This window comes from Molothrus aeneus, chromosome 6 (assembly GCF_037042795.1).
Source record: "Molothrus aeneus isolate 106 chromosome 6, BPBGC_Maene_1.0, whole genome shotgun sequence".
Lineage (NCBI taxonomy): Eukaryota > Metazoa > Chordata > Aves > Passeriformes > Icteridae > Molothrus > Molothrus aeneus.
In genome coordinates this window covers 51724670-51745146 of record NC_089651.1, presented here as the reverse complement: position 1 = coordinate 51745146, position 20477 = coordinate 51724670, and the positions used below count along the sequence as shown (strand labels likewise).

The window sequence follows — 20477 nt, the reverse complement described above, 5'->3', positions numbered from 1 at the left end:
AGGATTGTCCCATACCCTTGCCAAAAGCTCTCCTAAGAGCACACTCAGTTAGTTTATATTACTACTTTTGAGAAAGGAAACATTAAAGAACCCATATTTTTAATACAGTATAAAGGTCCTCTGAAGGCTGAAAATGCCTCCCTCTGGCCCCACCTCACTGCAAAGGACTAGGGTATGTGAGGGAAAAAGGAGTCCTACAGTCAAAGAGCTGCCTCTGTGTGAGGCCTGGGAGCAAGGAAAGATTCATGCTAACCCTCATTTCCCTGCAGGCTACATTTTCAAAAAGTACTTCTAAGTGTGGTTGCCCAAGTGGAGACAACCATGGCTTCATTTTCAGCAAGTCTGGGCACTCTAACACCTGTTGACTCCAGTGAAGGTGGACCTAGGCTGCCTCCTGCCAGTGCTTCCAAACTTCTGCAAGTGCAGGGTACCCAGTGTCAGGTCTGTCCCTCTCCCTCTGTGTCCCTGATGCACTGAGGCATTGCCTTTGCAGCTTCTATAAAACGTCACAAAGCCAGAGAAAGGCCATGGCTATTCTATTTATGCATGTAAATATAACTTGCATATAACTTGCATTTTCTCTGCTCTTAAATTGGTATAACCTGTAACTGGTGTCTGCAACCTTGGGCCTCTGCGTGCTACCTAGAATGATGCACCAAGTGTAATTTTTAATTTTGACTTTGGCATTGTCTTATATATTTGGGTAAGAGAGATTTGAGACAGTTTGAGGAATTGTCTGCTCACTCTGCTGCAGAGAGACTGCTGATCACCAAACCATTTCATTTAAATGCAGAGGGTTTATTTTTTACGCTTCTATGAAGTCTTGAAATCTGAGGTAATACAAAATTTGAACAAAGAAGGCCATTGTCATAGAAATGACCGAGTCTGCAGACATATTATGCACAGAGTGAGAGAGCATTTTAGGTGATTTTATGATGATCATTGTAAAAATGTGTGTATGTGTACCCCTGCATCTGTGTATCCATTCATCCACTCAGAACTCAGACTGTACATTAGAAATGGAAGCCAGCTGTTAAAGCTGTCAGCCAGCTGTGTATCTGCCTCCTCCTGGGGTGTCCGTTCAGCCCCGCAGGCTGCATGGGGCAGGCACAGTCAGCTATCAGAGAACTCAGCTGCAGCATGGAAGACACTTCTTTCCATTTGAGTTCCCCACACCATATGGCAGCCAAATTTAATTTTCAAATATGCTTTTTCTCCCCTAATGAAACTGCCACTTCCAGAATTTCATGTTCAATCATCTTGTTCAACCACAATGCCTCTTCTTCCTCCTAGGGAGGAGTCCAAAGAATTTTCATTAGTTGGCTGAATATCTAAATGTTAGGGATGTCTGTGCAAAATCTGTGTATTAAATCTGAATGTCCAGTCTTGCATCAATGGGATCCTTTTTCTTTTCTGTAAGAATAGCTGTCTTTGAAACCTATCAGAGTTGCACTGTTGTGGATCAACCTTCAGTGTCCAGGCCCTTAACACTTTTTATTGGGAGTTAACACTAGGGTTACAAAGCATTTCCAGTATGACATGAAACTGAAGCCATGCTAAAAATTCTTAAAATATTCAAAGAGGGAGTTATTTTATAATCTGCAATTCTGCTCAATACTGGTATTTCTGGGCAGAGTAAAAGTGGAAAACTTTAATGTGTAGATCCTCCTGTCATGACTTCACACTGATACTCAGATGTCAGTCTTTGAAGAGCTTCATCCTCTTTTATGCTGTAAATAAATATTTTGTTTAGTTAACCTGCTGGAGGATTTAAAAGGAAATCAACATGTTCTGTAGACTCAAAAAGTGAGGACTGTTTATTTGTACATTCTGACTCCCTGCATATTGCAGGCCAAAAAATATTTCTCTGTCACATCTGCACTGAGGCCAATTCCTTCCCTGTTTGATTAAAGTGTGACCTGTAGATGTAAACTTGTGAACACAATTGCTTTTGTACTGATGCTGATTTTGAAAAACAGTTGCTCTGAGCTTGAAATGAATAAAATACTGTATCCTATGGCACTGGATTCTCTGGTTTTCTAACAAGGCAGTGTCTAGGAAATTCCCAACAGCTCTATTCTAATAGATTCTCTGAAGCTTAATAGGTTATGTTCATACTAAACCTTTAATTTATTAGGGTTAAAATACTTATTAACACCATTCTGTTCACCCATCCACTGATTTTCCTGCCTGTTTTTAAGAACTTAATTGTTTCTGAAGTGTCTGCTTTTATCAGATGTAGTTGGAATTGGTTCTGAAGTGATTGTGTCCAAAGGATTATTGAAAGGGTAAAATGCATGGGACCATTCATGCAGACCAAGCTTGACTGCATAAGATTTGTTTCCCTAGGAAATCTGGCACCTGTTAGACATATCTGAAATTCTGTGGATTTTTGGTATTCTATTCTTACTATTCATTAGAGAAGGAGAGATAAAGTTTCATCAGATGCAAATCATCATTCCCAGAGGATATCAGCAATGACCGATGGAGCAATTTCTTTCTGACATTCTGGCTCTTTCTGGGGTTGTATTGCGTCATGGTGGCTCTTTGATATATGTGTTTGAAATACACTGGCCTGATAGACTGGAAATGAGAGTTAGTAAATAGTTTAATTGTTTGTCATGTTTTCAAAGTACTTCCTTATGTCAACAGTCAATAGGCAGGATGCAAGTGAAATGCTGAGACTCTGTTTGCCTTGACTGCTGTTTGTATTTGCTATATCTGAAGATGCTCCTAGATCTTGTTACAAAAATACTTTTCATTTAGAAATTCAGACCTCCTCTGATGTAAGCCCCAAACATTTCCATTTCTAAGTGCAAGAAGCTGATCCCTATGTAATTATGAAGTGATGCCAGGTCCTAACCACACTACCTTACCTACCCTAGTCCTTTGGAAATGTTTTACTTGCAACAACTTTATATACCAAACATGTTTGTTTAATGAAAATGTTGTTATGATAACTATAAACAACATATTTTTTATATGACTAATGTTTTCATGAAGTTGGTTTCATTTTCACAGGTCACTGCTTCCTTTTCCAGCCTCACAAACAGTTTTCTCAATCATTTTGGGCACTGAGTTGGTACCTCAGCACTTGGATTTGTGTCATATGATTTGATCTTCTTTTCAGTGTTCTCCTATTTGTCCCTGTCCATGTGCTGTTTTTTCTGACACTTTTTTTTTCCGTCATGTGTCATTTTATGACAGTGTTTCTCCATGATGTGCTTGCTAAAAGAAGTGAGATATCTGGAAAAAAATTAGACTTGTTTGTGAAAAAAAAAAACCAAAACAACTGACCAATAGGCTACCTAGAAAGTAAGTAGTTTTACTTTTTCTAATTTCTTATGTGTGTGTATGTTCTTATCTTAAAATCTACATTCATGACTTTATCGACAGCATAAGGCATATTTTGTAAATGAGCTTAAGCACTCTATCAAGTTGTAATTATTCATGAATAGTCTCTCTTTATTGCTAATGATATGCATCACACTAGCAGAGTTTGATATACTGGTTATACAAATAAAGTTCATCTGAGGTAACACAGTTTATTCCTTTCTCAGGCATCCAGCCTGGATCTCAGCTGCAAAGTAAGTACCTCTCCACATCTCATTACCAAAATAGCAACCTTCTTAATCCTTTGCTGTGAAGAACAAAGGTTCGATTCAGTCTCTGGAGCAGAAATAGGATCTTATTAATGCACTGGCAACTACAGTGTTGTTATTTTTGTTAGAAAAGAGAGAAACAGGAATTTGCTGATATATGTTAGATTAAGGGCTGTTATTGTTTTGAGATTAATTGGATTGTTAGCCGGGCCTTTCCGATGTCAGCTGAAAATCTACAAAATACCTTGCAAGTTATTATTCTGGATGAGATCAGGAGCTACTTCCTGGAAATTAACTTCTATTCTTTGTATTTGTTCTGAAAGAATCACTGAGGCTATCGGTTAAATGGTGTATTGTTTACTGTGCAGGGAGAAAAAGTTCTTGTGTTGGTCTTGCCCAGAGTGCTGGCCCTGCTGGACTCAACCCTCCTGCCATCCAGTGGATTAAAGCTGAGACCCAAGCCACCAGCAAGGTACCTCATGCTCAGCCTTTGGGGAGGTCTGTGCATTGGCCCCGTGTCAAGGCTTGAATGTGTTACAGCTGACATCTGAATTCACATTTTGGAGCGTTAGAGCTCCAGTGATGTTTTATGGAGTCTTTTCTTTCTTTCAAAATATTTGCTGTCATGTAGTGTTGGGCTGCAGTGGGCTGTAGCATTTGGGATCCCTGTGGAGTAGACTGTCTCAGCAGCTCATCAGGATAAAAGTTGAAATTAGGATTGCAGAGAAGAGCCAGAGAAATTCCACTTGGTGAATTAAATGTTGTTGCGCTTGAGGACCTGGAAAAGGGTTAGTGATGTATCTGGGTGAACTCCCAAATTGGTATGAATGACAGGCATAGGAGGTATTGCTTAGAGCAAAAATAAATGCAGTGTAACTGATCTGTTGAGACCAGCAAACAGTTTCTGGAAATGACTGGTGCTTGATAATTTTTAGTGATAGGCAAATGGCATACTCCAAATTACGTGTGGTCCATTGTGTAATTCTGTGTGGGTGTGGACCTTTGCAGGTTATTGGCCTATGCCACCTGGCACAAAATGTGTTTGTTTAAGTCTTAGCATGTAGAACTTTGGGTGTTTGTCTTCATGTGTATGTGAAAGGTTCAGGGTTAAGTGAGGGAGAGCTAACCAGAAACTGAGATCAGCAGAAGCATTCTGGATAACTGTTCCCAGGCCTGAGTAATGAAGACCAGTAAGATGGTATTTGCAGTGAACCTCAGCTCTCTGCTTCTCTTCCTCATGGTTAGGACAAACCCTGTGTTTGGCCTCCAGGAGGTATGACAAGATGTGTCTATTAATGGAGTATGTAGTCCGAGACTTGTGGCTTGAGTGTGTGAACTTTTTTTTGTGAGTTGGAAGAGATTTCTGAGCATAGTCTAAGGCAATTATGTAGTATTAATTGCTAATTTATCCTGATTGTCCATGTCACCAGAAGGCTTTAAGTATCAAGTTCTGATAGAACAAGAATGTTTGAACTACCAATAGGATATTTGGGCCCAAGCCTGTTCTCTGTTATACCACTGCAAATTTGGGATACTTGTATTGACTGCTGAGTGACAGAGCAAAGCAGGACTGGACCTGAGAAACGAAGCTGTGAGTTGCCTGTGTGTGCTTTGGGCAGTGAAACAGCTGACTGAAGAAACAGCTCATGTACTGCTTGCATTTCCCCTTGATGATTTCCAGCTGTCCTCTTATCCCTGGCATGCAAAACATTAATTAGTTTCAGCTTATGAAAATAAGTGAGAAGCAGTGTGTGCTACCCACCTTATAGTGCTGCACATAAACAAGGCACTGCAAACAACGAACTGTGATCACAAATGCTAAGTGACATTGTTATTAAGCCAGGGGCTGAGTAAAAAGAAAGTTCCTTTGTTGCTGAACATAATCTAGATGGTTTCTCAACCTGTGCAATAGAGGAAGACATGCTTACATGCAGGAGATCAGTGTGTATTGCACCTGGACCATACATCAGAGTGTCACAGACATCATGCTTTCATCTCCACAGGTCTTTAAGTATTAACTGAGGCAAGAAAAAAGCAAAGAGCTAAATAGGACAGTAAAAGAAGAAGGCAGTATTATTTTTTTTCAACCTGTAAACACATATTTGTAGGATATTAAAAGTTTGGGGGGTTTCATCATTATAGCTCTTGCATGTTTTCAGATTAGGGTTCCTAGATGGCTTTGTCAGAGAATATGAAGAATTTGTAGGTATAAAATGTATTCAAAGAATTCACACACCTTAATTTTCAAACCTGTTAGTATATTGTCACAAGACTGCCTAAATATATTTTTATGCTGCTGCAATAAGATCTTCCACTATCTTGCTACCCAGGCTGAAAGGAAAGTATTAGCAGAAAGTAGCTGAAATCAAGAGATGCAGGAGAAAATGCATGAAAATCCCAATGTCTTAACACCATTGCTAGTCCTAAAGAAAGATTTTGCTGAATTGGCTGGACTGCTACAGACTCTGTTTAAAGCAAATTGAAAAGGACAAACTCAAATTTAAGTGAATACTAGAGACAGTGGACAAAGTTATGCAAAAGTTGGAATATGTATGGATGCTGCAGTCATGATGGAAGAATTTCTGCAAAAAGGAAAAGAAGGTGTTGACAGGCTGGTGTTGCCCAACTAGAAGTGTTGTATAAGCCTGGAGAAATTATCCCTATGATTTAAAAATATAAATAATAAATGAACTACAGATACTTGTATGGAGAAGAATGAGTCTGGACAAATCTACTACTAAAAAAATAATGATTAATAAGATTACTTGGAAAATGAATCATACTGGGGTCATCAAAAACCAAAATTAAATGAATTGTGGTTGAAAGGTCAAATAGGTTTTCTGGTTTTGGTCATAGAATGTAACTGTGATGAATTTCTGTTATGATGGTGGAGGAGAAAAATGAGAAGAAAGCAGGAAATGTTTGGAAGGGTAGGGAGAAATGGCTTGTATGAATTCTCTGTCTTACATTTAACTCCTGATGCTATCTGAGAAGTGCTGCAGATCTCCAAGCACGTAGTTTCCACTTGATTTATTGCATTAACCTAGATATGCAGTGGGTAGAGGTGGAAGAAAAACCTACTGTTATGTGTTTTGCTATAAAAATGGTGAGTGAAAAGTAGCCTGAGACCTAGAAAGGGCTGGAACAGACATGATGGAATTGCACAGTAGGCTGGGACTGTAGCTGAAAGTGGACAACATTCAGAAGCAATCCAGTTATTATCTCCCATTTATGCTTTTTACTATAGAAAGATAAAGCAATATGATATTTGTGCAATGTAGAAAGTGTAATTCTATTGAAGCATCTGATGCTTATCTCATTTCAAAGATCGGCGCTGTTGTAGGAAATCTTGCAATCAATTGCTTAATTGACATGATCTTAACCAGAGGGTTTTCAGAGTGCTGAATTTAAATATGTCTCTCTCATCCATTCAGTAATACTTTGTGAGGTGATGGTATTCCTTAGGGACCTGTCACCCTACAGAATATGGGAAATTAAATTAATGAAATGAGTTTGGTAGAGCTGATTTTATGTTTTCTTGAGGAGGCGAATCCTGAAGGAACACATGCTTTTGAGCAGGAGATCACTCTGTCCTCTTAGTGAAGCAAGACTTACTGTGAAGTAGGGAAAGTGTCAACCAAGAAGAGTTTTGATACTCAAAATAAAGAATAATCATATCAATCCAGAAGCAAAGGAAACTACCATGCTCTGGCAGGCTTTCCAAATTAGTGAGCAAAGCCAGCCTTTACTGAGCTGTGAGAATATTGCTCAAGATCATCCTGCATTTCTACTCCTGACTGCTTGAATCACTAAAGGTATGTTAACTCAGGGTTTGGCAGGCACATATGAACTCACTCTGTCCATGCTCCAAGCTGACTGGATGAAAGCTGCCTGGGAATGGGAATCTGTGTAGCCATCATTAGTATGTGGCTGAGCCTGAATTGGTAAATTGTGCTGGGAAGCAGAGTATATTAGCTTGGGATCAGAATTAGAGGGTTGCAGTTACCAGACTTTAGGATCAGAGGTAGCTTCTACCAGGGCATCTTGGAGCATTTGCAGATGGAATTGCATCTTTTTGCAAATCTGCCATGGAATTGCATCCTTAATATGTTAAAAGGGTTAGCCAGATGTGATCTGGAAAAATGGTGCCCTAAAGATAGGACATTCTTTTAAAAGAAATCTTGAGTAAAAATCCAGTGCCAAATTCCAACTTTAGCAATTTGTTTTCAGATGCTTTCTCTCAGGTCTAAGGATTGATGTATGCTAGTGTTAGAGGGAAAGACTTAAAACTGTGTATTTGAATCTAAACCCAACTGGTCCATGGAAAGGACTGTGCACAAATGAGCACCTTGCAGTAATAGCTGCCTGAATTAAATGTCCCTCCCTATACAGTCCATTATGCAAAACACTTGTTCCCTTGTTTACAATGAATGGAAAGTGCTAGTGGCAGCTGATTTATCTGATGTTTCAGGCTCCTGAATCACTTAGGTACTTTTGAAGATGTTCTCTTTCAAATGAATTTCTGTAATTTATTTCCATGCCTCTGACTTTCAGAAAAAAGCCCTGTTCCTAAATAAATCCAGGAGTGTTTAAAAATTATTTTGTCCTTAGCCTCAGGAGTCCATTAGTTGCTGTGTTCTAGAAGCAAATGAAAACAATGCATTCTGTAGGATATAAAACTACTCCTAACTGTGCCAGTGGATCACTGCAATCATTAGGTTAATACCAACTATTATCATCCAGGATGCTCATCTGGTTTTACTGAGCTTTGTTAAAGAAATGGAAATGATTAAAGTCATCCTGTCTGTCCCTCTAAAGTTCTGCCTGTGAATGAGTCACTGTTTTACAAATGGGTGTTGCCAGACACTGATATTGAATAAGGCTCCAGCCATCAGAGCTCTGGGTCCAGCACCGCATTCTTGGAGTCCAGACTGGAACACTGAAATTCCCATTGAAATCTGTGGGAATTCTGCATGGCCAAAGCCCAGCTACCTTTACGGCTGGCTGAGGCAGCTTAGAGAGAGCTGTAGCTCTATGCATGTAGTAGCCTGGGGACTCAATATGAATTTCATGCATCTCTTCACTTAGTCACTTGAAACCCAAGACGGAATTGAGGATACCACATTCCACTTAGGCTTTGTTTGCTTGAGGTCAGCTGAGTGCCCACTGCTGCCTCTGGACGTGACACCTTCCACCCCACTGGCAGAGCTGCAGCTGTGGTTTCTGTGCTCCCTGGGCACTAGAAGTATTTGCACACAGCAAACCCCAGTGTGTCAGCTGCCCTGCCCTGCCTGCTGCAGTGGTCCTGGCTGGCTGCACCAAGGGTGGAACATGCTTCAGCCTTTTCACAGAATGGAGCTGTTTGCATGTCCTGAAAGTAAAGAGCTCCCAAAGATCTTCTTGTGGAGTTGCTCACAGTAAGCTGTGTCTTATGGGCAAGGTTGACCCAATGGTTAATTTTGCTTGTTTGCCTCACATATGAGGCAGGGATTGAATAGTCCTGGCTTTGGGGAATTTCACATCTGGATTCAAACTCTTTATGGCTACTGTTCCCTAATCTGTGCCATGGGCCGTTCCCAAGTCATAGTTCTGTACTTTTCCAAGCTTTGTGTTTCATATCGTCCCCTCGGGGTCATTTGTAGAAGTGGGAGGGCCAGATTGGTAGTTGCAAGAAAGAGAAGTCTCATCACTGACGTCAATGCAGCTCTTCCACTTTAGCAAGGGATCAGGCCCATCTACCAGTGTCACGGTCTGCTGGGGAGGAGGGGAGGCAGCCTCAGAAGTGTTGGGTTTGCAGTTCGCCAAGTGACAAACAGAGAATCTGAGTGCGGTAGCCAGGCATGTTACAAAACACACTGTTGGAGAGACAGCTCTCTCTGGAGGCTTCAGCCTTGATTTACTTACTCCTGGTTGTTGTCCTGATATTCCATGCTTTCAGACCATTTAAAAAAAAACTCAGTGTATGGCCTTCTGTGAGGATAATTGGCTGAGACCCCTTGTGGGATTTCTGGGTGGTTTCATGTGGTATAGGAGGCCAGTTGTTGGCATAGCTGCTTTTGTGCAGCTGAGTAAGGCTGTAGTGGAAAATGCAAGGCTGGTTGCTCTGTGTTACCAAATGTATGACTACACATAGGTTTAAGGTAATTTAAAGCTTCCAAATATTTTACAAATCTTCAGATATTTTAAATAGTTTTGAAAGCATGAATTTAAAGGAATGATGCTGAATTGAAGGGAAGGGAGTCTGAAAACTGAGTAAGGCAGAAAAGAGCTAGGGTTTTCTCAGGTGCAAAGGGGAGTAGAGGAGGGGGGAATGGCTACAGAGCCTTTCAGAAATCCACTAGTGCTGTTCCCAGAACTCTGCCTGTTTTGTGCATTTCTTCTCCTGTGCTTTTGCTCATCTGAGCAGTCTCTCCAGAAATCAGCAACTGGAAACACATAAAAAGTAATTCTCTTTGCCAGGTAAATGGGAACAATAGTTGAGTGGGAAAGAATGAATCACTGCCATTAACAAGAAGACTAGGGTTGCTCTCATCATCAACACAATGCAGTGTCTATTCTCAAATGTCAGGGCTAATAACTCACCATTTACAAATTAGACTTAACCCCCTCCCACACAAACCCACATAGCCCTTGCTAGCCTTCAAGCTTAGGTCATAGCTGCCTTTCTCTGAGGGCTACCAATAAAACCTTCAAAATACATATCCTCCAGACAGTCTGACTTCTTTCAAGATCAAATACTCCTCCCCTTTTCCCTTTGGATTTTGTTTTAATTACAGCTACATCACTGAAAATGTGGAAAACCCATCTAAGGCCCTAATTATCCTTAATGTAAGAGGGCCATTATTGTCTACAGATGAAATGAATAATACAACCAGTAAGAAAGATTCCAAAGTTTTGATTACCTTAATAAATTCCTAAAAGTGAAGGAACTCACAGATCTTTATCCAATGCAACCACAAATTATTAATGCAGGTGGGAGTATCAAAAGCTGGAGTGTTTCAGCTGGCATCTTACAACATCTGTTGAGATGCTGTTTTTCATCCAGTGTACTGATGGATTATAGCTATAGCCGCCCAGAAAAGGTGTAACAAGGATGCCAGTTTCCTAGATAACCATCATGTAGGTGTAGAACATGAGATGCTGCTAATTTCAGATGCTCATCAGGATATTAATAACCTCCATACTTTGAAAGTAATGGGCTTGTTTGAATTCCTGGTCCTGAAATATAGACGAAATCTAGGATATGTTTTTCATTCTGAATGGCTTGTAAAGTGAAGTTAAAGCAGGTAACTGGAAAAAAGGACGCAGAAACAAATTTGGGACTTGTTAGTAGACTTAGCAAATTCTGATTGCCCAGTCCAACACCAGCAGTTTTTCATTTATGAATAAATCATTCTTTCTTTCTCTGCAGATTGAAAATTCTTCAAAGTGATTTACATGCAGTTCTTAGCACAGCTGTTTGCTGGGGGTGTGTGCTCTGTGTGGGGGATCTATCAGCAGTCTGGCTACCTCTGTGTGATCTTGGGTAAGGCCTGGATAAAAATCAAAGGCCAGATTGTTCTGTTTTTCAAAATGTGTTGCCTGGGGCCTGCTAATTAATAGAATGTCTAGGAATGTCATACATCTATTGAAAAAAAGTGTCTCTTGAAAATTGCTATTGTTTTAATTGAATGTTGTCATTTTCACATAGTGACCAATATCTCAGCCTACCACTCTTCTTGAAAGAGCAAACTGGAACATGGGAAAACTGGACACTCGTAGGAAAATGCTGTCTGTTTTTAAGTTATTTTTTAGCGTAAGTCTCACAGAGTCATAAATGCTCTCACATGTTGACTGGGGGCCTTATCCTGAAATCCAGACTTGTGTTTCATTCTTATGAGTTATTCCAACATAAGCCAGTGCTGGAGGCTGACTGTAAACAGGGGTTAGAGAATTGAGCTGATTTTGACCTAGCAATGGAGCATAACTCTGGAAACATTTGCCGGAGATACGGCACTTTGTGTCACGGACAGGCCAGCTGAAACTCTGAGGTTGTGCATGTCAGTAGGCATGCAGGGATGTCTACCAGTAAGTGCTTGCAGGATTGGGTGGTAGGTGGTCCTAATTTATTTGCTGTTTTAACAAAAATCTGGGATTTGTTATGGAGTGAGTTAGTTCCTCTGGGAAAGGTGGGTGTAACTTGTCAGGACATGAAGGATAACTAACCTCAGACATTTGGGAAGTTGTGTGTGTGTGTGTGTTTTGATGCATATGATTTTGTTATGTAAAATAGTGAGGCTCACCCCCTGCTCTGCCTGTGGGTTTCTGCACAGTTCTTTTGAAGGAGAAGGGTAGCTCATATGATGAGGTGAGAAAGAAGATGAATGGAAATAGAAACCAGGAGGAATCACTTCTTCAGCTGAATAGTTATAAGTGCTTCTAGAAATCAAAAATTTTTGTCCTGTTTCACTGGGCATATACGGGGAAAAATAGAAAATGATCTAAAGGTTACATCTTGATTTTTACAAATTTATTTGGCCACAATTTATTTGTACGTGATGAGAGACATTTTTTATGATATCTGACTGTAAGCATTCCCTCAGTGCACCACATGCTGTCAAAAGAAGCTAAAATTCTTCTTTTTCTTCTCTCTAAGTCTTGGATTGGAAGCTGTTTTCATTTGATTTGTTTCTACCAGTGCATTAGAGCAAAGGTGTGTGCTTTGGTCCATGGGTATAATTTTGAAGGCTTCTTATGTTGAAAACTCTCTCAGTTGGCAAATAGATCATTCAGTGCTATGTTTTCTGGAACCCAGCAAAGATGATGGCATTTTGGAGGCGGAAAGAAGCAATAGGGAATGAGGGGGAGTATCTTTTTATCTGTCAAATGCAGTTGTGGTATCTCTGCAACACTGCGCTTTAAGTGCAGTGTGCTGGTCTTGGCTTTTATGAGAGTTCTGGAAGAGTTTTGTGCACTGCACAGTCTGATTGACAAAGAGGTTTTCTGTCCTCGCATGACCTTCTTTTAATTTAAAAAAAAATTCAATAAAAGTTCAGCCACACAGCAAGGGATGAATTTAAAGACTGCACACCATGTGACAGTGGTAAAACTTTCATAATAGCCGTCATATTTGTTGGTTTAAAAATCAACTTCATTGTCATAGTTAATAGTTTGCAGCTGCTGTAGAACAGAGGCAAATTGCTATGTATGTGTCAGCCTTAAATGCAAGTAAGATCCACTGACTAGGAGGACTCGGTTAGTTTTTCCTATCTATTGGTAGTATTGCTGATCATCATCTCTACGCGATGAGAGGATTTCATTGCCACATTTCAGCACTGCTGAGCTGATTATGTGATCTTGCAAGTAAAATAAACTTGTTTTCAGTGTCCTGCCAAAATATATTCCACAACATCCCATTAAAAAGGCTTCCAGGGTCATGCATAAGTAGGTGCAACCCCCTGCAAATCTATGGGATATCATCGGCATTGATTTAACTAATGAAGTAAAGTTATATAAAAAGTGTTAAAGAATAAGAATTTAGCACCTAATGTGAATCTTTTTGGAAGATCACAAGGTAAGTTCTCTGCCAACTTATAACACATGAAAGTAGTTATAATTTCTACCAGGTTTGTATCAGATGGGAATGGGAAGTAGATGAAACAATTCTGTCTCTGTCACGCTGGTGATGTGCAGAAGGTGTGAAAAGTCAAAATAGTCCAGTGGTGAAAGTGTAGCAAGCAGGCTGGGCAGGCAGAGGAGGAATATGTGAAGTGTCTGTTGATTATCTTGGACTGAAGGCTATCCAAGAAAGCCTCCCCATGGCATTGGAAGTTGTGGCAACCATAGGAAATTATGTCTAAAGGGATCTGTTGTTCACTTAGGATGGACAAACGTAGTGTTACTTTGATTTAGGGGGATCTGTTGTTCACTTAGGATGGGCAAACGTAGTGTTACTTTGATTTAGGGAGATCTTACTTTACTTGTCCTCCTCCTCACATTATCTGCTGTTAAAGTAGAACTGAATTTAAATTGTGGACCTGAGGCTCCAGAATGATGTTTGAGGGGTATCCCTTTGAAGTGATCTCAGAAGGACTGTGGTTATTTAAAGCAGGGTATCCCTTGGTGTTTCAGGCATCTGTCTCAGTGGAGAAGTCACAGAGTTCAATAGGTGCAGGTCAGGCTGCCCAGGATGCTGTGTTCTCATGCCTCAGGGTCAGCTTCTCCTTCAAGAAAGTAAATAGTGGAGCAAGAAAGGCTTAATGACTAAGCTCACAAGAAGACAGTACTTTTAATGCTGAAGTCAAAGACTCAGAGTCTAAATGGTGGGAAAATTTCCCCAGGGAAGAGGCCCACACAGTCCTGCACTGGATTATTGTTAGTGCTACTTCACTTATTTGGTTGAGATTTCTCATGTGTTTCCTGGACCAGAACCTGACCCTCAGGTCTCATTTACAGTTCAGAGAATTTCAGTTTGGCATTCCTGTGAACATTGTGTAATTGCAATAATTTCAACTCTTGTTATTCCTTCAAACTTGGATAATTTGTCAATGTGCTAGTTTATTTTATTCACATAGAGACCGTCACTAGCACTGAAGTCTAAAGTAAATACATGGGATATCTAGTTAATCTATGGGGTTTTTTTTCTGCAGGCCTTCTCTCTTTATTGGTTGCTTTGTTTTACAAACAAATGGAAGTGCATACAAGACGGGTGAAACCTTCAAAGCACCCTGTTCAGTGTGTGAGGGCTCTAGGAGAGTGTCTCTGGAGTCTGAAAATGCCACACTATAGGTACCTCCTCCCATTTCTGAAGTATATTCCCCATCCTCTTGATGGAATTTCCTAGCCCTGAGGAGTGAGGGACATCTGGGCTGAGCTCTGGTTATTTGTCAGCCAATTCACAATTAGACAAAATGTCTTTCCATAGAAAGAGTAGAGAAGGAAGGAAGATCATAGAATCATAGAAAGGCTCAGGGTCCCATCCAGCATGGGATTGAACACTTGTCGGGCATCCAGAACTTCTGTGGGAAAACTGTTGTGTGTCTCACCTCCCTCAGAGTAAAGATCTTTTTTCTAACAACTAATCTAAATCTCTCATCTTTTCATAGAAATGCCTTGTTCCCCCTTGTCACTATATGTCATTTAAAATGTCATTCTTCCTCTTTTTAAATAAGCCCCCTTTAAGTACTGGAAGACAGCAATGAGGTCTTTCCAGAGCCTTCCCTTCTCCAGGTTGAACAACTCAACTCTCTCAGCCTTTCTTTGCAGGACAGGTGCTCCAACACTGATAACTCTCATGGCCATCCTCTGGACTCACTCCAACAGGTTATGTCTTTCTCATCCTGCAGATCCCAGAGCTGAATGCAGAACTCCAGGTGGGGTCTCATGAGAGCAGAGTAGAGGAGCAGGACCACCTCCCTTGACCTGCTGGCCACACTGCTTGGGTGCAGCTCAGGATGCAGTTGGCCTTCTGGAGTGTGGGCATACCCGAGAGAGACTCCTCTCAGAAAAGGTGGGACAAATGTCTGGAAGATAACAGCTATAGATGTGTTGGAACTACCCCTTTAGTATTAGACCTGCATCTATTTTTCTGCCTTTTGGGACAGAGGAACTTGCAAGCTTTTGACCAATAATTCTCTGTCTCTGGAATCCCTGAATGTTTCCTGAAGATTGTGGACAAACAGCCATATTTTTCTTTGGTGGCAGTCATTCGTTTTTGAAGGAGGCTTCTTCATTTAGGCCTACAAGGGCAGTTGGCCTCTGTGATTAGAGAAAGAGGGTGGACTTTATTTAATTAAAAGTAAAGACATCTGAAATGCAAACATATGCTATCATAGTAGTCCTTGAGCATTCTGTTATGATCTGTAGATATGAAGCCAATGCAGTCAAGGGACTGTAGGTGCTGGCTCTACTTACCCTAGAGCAAACGTGTAAAATAGCAAATGGACTCTGTCCACAGCAGTGTCTCTATTTATTAATTAGAGGGGGAGTGAGGCAAGAACAACATAAGAGATTTTTTGTATTCTGCTTACAGTGGTGGAACAGTTTGTAGAGATGGTGATCTGTATTTTATCTGCCTGCTCATGTTGCCTTCCTTCTCACCTCTAAACATTGACATAACTTTTCAGGGTAGGCATGAAGTAAGTCTGTTGAACATAAATTTTGATTTTTGTCATTGTAGCTTTGCCTGGAACAGCACATAATCTATTGGCATTTTGGATCTGCAGGAGAAAGCCAGAATGTTTCCACCATCAAAGGTCTCTTAGAGTTGTTGAAAGAAGGCTGGAACAGTCCTGGTTTTTGGACTTTCTTTTCTTAAGGTATTTTTACTCCTATCTGATTTCCAAAGAGGAGTCTGATTTTCATTTTACATTGCCCCACCCCTGTGGCATTTTTGACATTGGCCAGAAATGAGAAACCTTGAGTTGGAAAGGTGTCATCAAAACAATGACTAGATATACTTGGAAGAAACGTTTATTATTTGGCTTGCTGCTGCTGAGAGCTGCTAATTACTAAGCAATTATGACACAGACATAATATTTCACTGTCTAAAACTGCCTCTTGGGTTTAATATCTGTCAGAAAACAAAAAGCAGAAAATTTCTGAGGAGTCCAAAAAGGGCCAAGAGATGTATAAATATTTCCTCAGGGCATCCTTTGCTACCTTGGACTTCAAGGCCAGGAGTTTGGCTATCACTGCCTCCTTAGAAAGCATTCTTGGCTCAAATATCCTGATCCATCTTTTTTCTCCTGGCTTTTCAAATAATCAAATCATAAAAGCAGGGAAGTACATTTTGCATCTGTAACTTCTGTGATCTTTGGATGCTTTAGGAGTCAAAACTCCACATGGATTTGCCACAGCTGAGGGCTGTGTGTTTGACTCAGAAATCCTTTTGCACACAAATTAGAGGGCAACCAGTGCAAAACAATGTGGTTATAATGCATTAGCTAAGCAGGAAGCATGGAGATCTGTCTCTGCTGTGTCAGGAATCAATTTGTCTGTGGAAATGGCATGGCACACTGCTTGGGAAGACAATGCTGTGAGCAATGTTCAGTAGGCTGGCGGCCTGAGAAGGTCCTACAGGGGCACTGTCAGTGCATCAATAGGCCTGATTTATCACTGTATTATATTAATTCTACTCCATGGTGACTCCATTCAAGTGACTGAATTTATCATAGGGTAAAGCTGGGGGAAAATAGTGCCTCATTCCTCTTGCTTTTTGCATGAATTTCTTCCACAGAGCCACATCAATACTTTCAGTTCTGTCCTCTTCATACCCAGCTGTGACAAGGTGGGAGCTGAAAGCTTCTTATTATTGCATAGAGGAGCTGGGATATATTCCTGGTACTGGCAGAAATTTCTGAACCCCAGATTTGCCAAGTAATCCTTAAAAATGCTTTCTGGTGAAGACAGACACATGAATCTTACAGTGTGGTTCTTGAGAAGGCACTTTGAAAATGGGATTTACTGTTGAGGTGGAACTCCAGAGGCTGTCACACCACTAAGCTGAGAGTAAACAGAGAAGAAAGCCTACATGAGAATGCCATGAAAGTGGATACAAATGAGGGAGGGAGTAAACTCTTGCATCCAAACAGAGTTTAGCATTTGCCTGTAACATGCAGGTGCTTTGCCAGCATGAAGAACAGAAATGAGAAGTGAAAATCTACATCTCCATGTTCATCTTTCAGCAGGCTTCCAAGCATGCACATTTCGTTCAAAAACACTACCAAGCTGTTTATGATACATCTGTGCCAACTGCAATGTTTTATGTAGTCATTGAAGCCAAATCACTGTGACCTGATGTGACTCAGTTTTCTAAAAGGGTGCATCTTGAGAATTTTCATTTTCTTCAGTTCAAAGTGAAACATTAGGAAAAGTGTTGGAATGGATCTGTAAAAAGGGCAGCATTCTTATGCAGAGGCAAGACTACCACTCAGGCAAACACCAGAAGAAAATCTGTCTTGGGTGTGTTTTTCAAAATGAGCCTGAAATGTTCATTGGAAAAGTGTCAGGAATATGAGACTTAAATGAACTCATTTACATGCTCTGATTTTGCCTGTATCTGTGGTATTGGGAAATGCAATAATAAATTCTAAGTGCTCCGTTCCTGAAATTTTAGTTCACTTTTCTTTTTTTTCTCTGCATGGACATTTTTATAGGAGTATATGTGAAGTCTCAGTTTTTTTCTCTCTGGTTTTATTTTTTCCCTCCATATTTCTCTTTGTTCTTCTCCATATTTCTCTTAATATAAGTTTTATACCTCTATGTGACTTTTGAACCTGTTAAGGATATGGAGAAAAATTAAGTGAAAGCTTTTATCTTTTCTTGGTCTGCTTTTTAAAATTTTTTTTGTCTTTTCTTTTGCTGCTGTTTTTCTTGGATTATAGAAAAACTCTTCTTTATATATTTAACTGTTTAGATATGTCCTTATGCATAGATCATGGTTTATTATGCGTTTTATTCTTGTTTCCTCAAATACTGCCGGACAAATCAACAGTAGAATTTTCCAAAGTTCTTCAAATTGAGGTCAGATGCTTTCAGGATCATAAATCCTCTGGGTCAGCATTAGATATTTTGATACTTGGAATTTGTCACCATCTTTCTCTTCAGTAGCACTGCCTGGTTTTAGCTTCATCTGAGATTGAATTGAACAGTTAAGCATTGTCAGAATTTATAATTGACAGTTGGATTTATGTGTGATAATACTTACCAGTGATGCTGGGCTGTTTTATTTTTTAGAGCTTCCCACTACAGCAGACAACAACAGACACAGATAAAAATGGCTCGTGTTGTTTTCCCATGCAAGCCATGACAGTTGTTAATTAAAAAAAAAAATATAGTGCTTGATGAGAGGCTTCCTTCTAATGAAATTAAATTCAGTATCATAATGGATGAAATAAGGAGGAGGAGATTACCCCAAATGACCTATGTGTCTGAATCCTTATTTGAAAGGAAAAAAGACTTTTTTGAATGTACTTCCAGATAGTATCTACATTTCTTAGAAACTTGCAGGGCTTTTTGTGGGAAACCCCCAAACTATTTCTATGTGGCTTTGGCCAAAATTATTTGGTTTTCTCTTACCAAATTTCAAAAAGGTTGAATAGTTGGCTTTTCTGAAGGAAAGGCAATACTTTCCATATAGAAAAGTCCCATTTTTTTTTAGCATTGCTTTTTTTTTTTCTTTCCACATTTCTGACAAGCAAAAGAGCACAAAAGTGCCTGGAAGTACAGTTCTTATGTCATGAAATTTCAAAGAGAAAATAAGATTTACAGTCTCTGGGTTTTTGCCTGCTGCAGCACCAGTCAGTGCCAATACATCAGGCTCACAATTTGACATAAATACAAACACAGATTAGTGTTTCTTCCTCTGCAACATTGCAAATACCATTATGGCTAATTGCCATTGACACCAGTCAGTGAGGAACAGAGGCTGCAGTTGCCTAAACAATCTGTACTATTACTTAAAGGGATCAGCTGCCCTTTTCATACCCTTCTGCTGCAGTGATTGCTGCAGTGTTCATGTTTGTGAAAAATGTGTCAGATAAGAAATCTTTGCCAACTGAAAGCTAATAATATGAAAAAAAGAAAGTTAATGTGGACAGAGAGAGTGGCATAAACTGAGATAATGTAATTTGGTTGAAGTCTGAATTGATATTGCTTTGAAATTGCAGTGCAGTCATGTTACATGCTTGAGATTAGGCAGTGTGGGTGCCTCAGGGAATTACAGGTGTTCAGTTTTATGAGGCAGTTCTGTTTAAAACCAGGCTTGCATGCTATACCTGCTGGGTGCTGTGCTTTATGGGCTGTGTCACCAGGACAGCAGGAAGGGACAGCCCTGGTCATGAATCTTTTTCCCTAGTGAGTGAAAGAGTCTGTGCTGGTCTGTGTTGCCTTTCCTAGACACATGGAAAGGGTTCTCAGGTGGTGGGTTTTTTCCTATCCTTGTCTCTGTAGACTGTGAGGATACATTTACAGAGTCTGAAACTGCTTTTCAGAATGCAGGAGTACAGTATTGTTGCTGTTCTGTCTATTTCTTATTTTAAACCAAGGGATTGTTCCTCCTGACTTCCCTAAATCAGGCTTGGAGCCTTCAGTTATGATTGAAATGAAGATGAAGGCTTAAGTGCAGGGATTAGATAGTTAAGATGAGGGTTTAGAAAATACCCATTTTATGCCATGAGATAATTTTGTGATATTTCTGTGAAGAAGGCTCTTCAACAAAAACTGGAAGGAATTCGGCCATGAGGAATTCCAGCAGTGAGAATTTGAGATGTTTGGGAAATCAGGAGCAAACTGAAACTGAGGTCTTAGAAATGGTGGTATTTTTTTTTCTGGTGCCAAAAAGCAAGCCAAGTTATTTTGTCCTGAACAATCTGTAGATTTAATCTCTCTTGAAGTGCCCAAGGGGTTCTCTGACAGAGTTTTGGAATCTGTGGTTCTCCTTGGTGCTGTGTTTTACAGTTTCATAAAAAAACACTGAAGCTGATTTCTGTAATGGATAAAGTGGAGTTCAGTATATATTAGATCTCTTTCAATAACTAGAAACCTTAACCATTTTGTAAACAAAGACTCAGTCCAGTGTGAATATGCCTAAAAAAAGAGAAATTTTATTGGATTGTGGAAGTAGTGTATCTTGTATCTTCTTCACTTATTAAAACATAAGGCCTTAATTTCAGAGTTAGGAATAAGAAAGATGATAAAGATTAGCACTAGATTGGAAACTATGAAGCCTGTGCCTAACTCCAGTGAAAACAGTTATGGCCAAGTCATTTTGATGGAAGCATGTGTGGCCAATAAATTCAATGAATAGATATATGTAAACCCATGGAGGCAATGATTACATGACGAAACTTGCGAACAATATTTTAAGGTGTGTAAAGTTTTTTCATTTGCCCTGAA

At 39.9% G+C, this 20477-nt stretch overlaps 1 long non-coding RNA gene across 1 annotated transcript in view; it reads left to right on the top strand.

Annotated features, from left to right (window-relative positions):
• The first annotated feature begins 3250 nt into the window (after positions 1–3250).
• The window catches only part of LOC136558324 (uncharacterized), a 76545-nt gene continuing 59318 nt past the window's right edge, over positions 3251–20477 (top strand). Inside the window, exons 1-3 of the long non-coding RNA XR_010783853.1 lie at positions 3251–3315; positions 3561–3587; positions 3971–4074. This is a non-coding gene — a long non-coding RNA (uncharacterized lncRNA). The remainder of the gene's footprint in view (positions 3316–3560; positions 3588–3970; positions 4075–20477) is intronic.